At 44.4% G+C, this 3,598-nt stretch overlaps 1 pseudogene; it reads right to left on the reverse strand.

Annotated features, from left to right (window-relative positions):
* Positions 1-359: 359 nt before the first annotated feature.
* Positions 360-566, reverse strand: LOC142286060 (U2 spliceosomal RNA; annotated as a pseudogene).
* Between the last annotated feature and the right edge of the window lie 3,032 nt (positions 567-3,598).

A 3,598-nucleotide genomic window follows, 5' to 3' on the forward strand; every position in this document is an offset into this window, starting at 1 on the left:
AGCACCTGATGCCAAGTCTGCATCTTCTAACACCTGCAGTCACTGCAGCAGCTGAATCCAATGTGTCCAAAAGGGATCTATTCTATTCAATTGCAAATGATCTAGATAAGACTGAGAATAAGATACTGCACGGGACATAGCAGAGTTGGTCAAGTTGAGTGGAGATGAGTTTGCTATTTGGCACAGCTTTTGCATCAATAAAGCAAGTAAAAGGTGTGAAAGATAAAACAAAGGGTGAAAGTGTGAAAAGTGAATTGGCCAAATTGAGGTGCATATAAAGTTTTTGCTTTCTTTCAATTCACTAATGGGGCTCATTTGAATCAGGTGAATTGAGTTCTGCTTTTGGAAACTGGGTTAAGAAGGGGTGCACCGGTCCTGGAGGTACTGCAATACCAGGTCAATGCGTGGAGTGGACAGAGCAAGATTTTTTCCATCTCCTTGTTCTAAAAATCCATTTAATATATGGTCCCCAGAGAGGGGACGTATCAGATATTAAACTGATAAGAACAGATTTAATTTTTTTTTTTTTCTGTTTATCAGTAGGACTTCAAAATAACAAAGGTGATCGCCTCCCGTTGCCTGGGAACCGTCCAGGCACAAGAGGGCTATGTGTCACCAGAAGGCGCACACACTTCCTCAAGGCCGGCAGACGTGCAATCCCAGGCACCTTCCAGTACCGACCAAGGTAGCGTCCTCCGAAACTACACTTGATCTTAGCCAAAAGGCCGAGAAGCTATAACCCGAATTGGTTACGGCCTTGAGTGGCACCCTGGCCTATACCGGACACATCTTAGGGAGAGGGAGACAAACCCACGCCTACAGAAGACATTTTGTCACCCAAGCCAACCCTTGAAAAGGCTGTTTTGCAGAGCAAAAACAAGAAGAATGATGCTTTTTGCAGCCGCCGCCCACTGCAATTAATCTGAATAACTCCTCCTCCTCCAAGCACCTCCCCTCCCCCTTGCAGTCTTTCCAATTCATGATACAAAAAGACGGACGGACAGGACAGGACAGGACAGGCTGCCTGACTTTCCGTCACTGCCACCCTTTGCCATCCTTGCCCGTAGAAAGCCCTTTCATCATCCCCAAACCCTAATCTTTTCCCTTCCCTTCCCAGCTGCGTCTCACTCCCTTTCATTAGGAAGTGAGCGCAGCCTTTTCTCCGTTCTGCACATGCGCGACGTTAAACACAAATGCGCAGGCGTGCGTTCCATTAGCCTCACTGCATTCCACTCCCATACAGGAAGTGGGCGCAGCTATTACTACGGTCGCACATAAAAGAACCCACGGCCACCACTGCACACAGCTGACTCCACCACAGGACACCCACTTCTACACCAACGCAGGTAAGACAGGATCGGCACCTCTATGCTCCCGTTACAATCAGGCTCAGTCACCATGTGATAACGCTCTCAACTCTTTAGTTGCAGGCTCCCCTTGCTTCACCTCCACTGGCTGTGCTGCCATTTCCTCTCCCACCTGGAAGGTATACTTTATTCCACTATTTTCCTGTTTCTCTCTTCCCCCTTTTCCCATAACCTACTTTTATCTGCATTTGTGGGGTATCTATATGCTATTTACATCATAGTTTTATTCATTAATATGGAAGGGAAGAGTGCCCATGAGAGTGTTGAACTGCGGAGAGCAAGAGATTAAGCTGCTCCGATTTGCCACCATTGATAAGCTGTTCTCAGTAGATACACATGCTATCCAAACAGCAGCATCCACCATTGCTTCAGCCCACCCATTCAGTGACAGCTCACCAAGTCAGCCAGAGGAGTGGTGTAAGGAATTACACGTAGGCACTGACTCCACACCTTCACATCACAAGAAGGGGGTCTACAGGCTAGTGCAAGAATACGAGCAAGTCTTCAGCAAACATCCGCTAGACTTTTGAAGAATAAAAGGGGTCAAACACTACATCCCCACAAGTGCACACCCACCCATCAAAGAGAGATATAAGCCAAAACTACCTGCACATTACCAGTGTACCAAGGACATGTTGAGCAACATGAAGGAGGCTGGGGTTATCCGTGACAGTTGTAGCCTCTGGGCAGCTCCGTTGGTCCTGTTAAAGAAGAAGGACAGCACCACTCCCCTGTATTGAGGAATAGCTAGCTGCATTGAGAACTGCAAATTATTTTTCTACCCTTGATCTCACTAGTCGCTATTGGCAAGTGTCCGTTGCTGAGGCAGACCGGGAGAAGACCGCCTTTGCCACCCCGATGGGTCTCTGCGAGTTCAAAAGCATGCCCTTCGAGCTGTGCAATTTGCCAGGAACCTTCCAGAGGCTGATGGAATGCTGCTTGGGACACCGAAACTTTGAAACGGTACTGCTATACCTTTATGATGTTATTGTTTATTCTAAAGCAAACAAGATTTTAGGGTGTATAAAAAGGGAGATTAGATCCGGTGATCCCAACGTATTGTTAACCCTCTATAAATCACTTGTAAGGCCACATCTGGAATATGGGGTAAAGTCCTGAGCAGGTTGATAACCATTGGTTTGAGCATGGTAGGGTGTAGTGCGCATCTTCCTGCATCGGTAAAAGCTGCAGAAGTCCTTGAAGATTTCCGCTTCAAAGGCAGTGCCTTGATCTGTGAGGACTCTCTCTGAGTAGCCATGAGGTCTGCATAAGTGTGCTTGGAAGACCTTCGCTGCAGTATGGGCCATTAGATCTTTGACTTGTACCACAACCATAAATCTCGAGTAGTTGTCTACCATCGTAAGTGCATACGTGAGCTCGCCTCGATATTCTGCAACAAAACTCCCTTTTTCGATTTCAGTTTCAGCAAACACTCCTCTTCCTGTAGAAAATATTTATCATTACCTAAGACAGTCATTCTAATGCATGACAATATTAAGGCAATTTAGTTAAAACTTGTTTTAACTCACCTTTAAGGGGATTGATGTATTTCATGGTCAATCCAGGTTTGTCAGTGATGGCACTGACATAATGTATGGCGTCTTTTTCGGGCGTTATCCTTTGCCTTTTCATTGTGAAAATCCAGTTGCCTATATCAAAGCAAATTCTACTACTTGTAAAGTATGCAGAAAATGAAATGTAGAACATATAACATCAACTGCTTAGGAACGCATCATAGGTTAGTACTTAAAAGGATATTGTCATGTTCTAGTCATAATGCAAGCTGGACATTTTTCATGTTACCCTGTAATCGCCGGCCTGTTCTAATGCTCACAAGCCAAGATATAGGCTCAGCTGCTAAGGCTTCCCTCTGCCTTCTGAATGAAACTTGAATATGTCTGGCTCACTGTGTATATAGCAGGTGCTCAGAAAAAATAAGAGTCAATTCAATAGAAATAGCTCTGGCACACTATAGTGATCAATAACGTAAGAAAAGAACTCTTGGAATGCTGAAAATTCTTTATTTGTGCAAAAGGATAATTCATCCAACGTTTCGACCTTGTTTTTAGGTCTTTATCAAGGATAAAGTTATCTAAGATCATAAAGGGTTACAAAACCATATAAACACGTAATTAGTACATAGTACAACATAACAGTACAATATATTGCTACTTGAGAGTACAATGGGTCAAATAACCATGATGCACATACAAAAAATTTTTCCAAAGCCA

The sequence above is a fragment of the Anomaloglossus baeobatrachus genome, unplaced genomic scaffold (assembly GCF_048569485.1).
Source record: "Anomaloglossus baeobatrachus isolate aAnoBae1 unplaced genomic scaffold, aAnoBae1.hap1 Scaffold_640, whole genome shotgun sequence".
Taxonomy (NCBI): Eukaryota; Metazoa; Chordata; class Amphibia; order Anura; family Aromobatidae; genus Anomaloglossus; species Anomaloglossus baeobatrachus.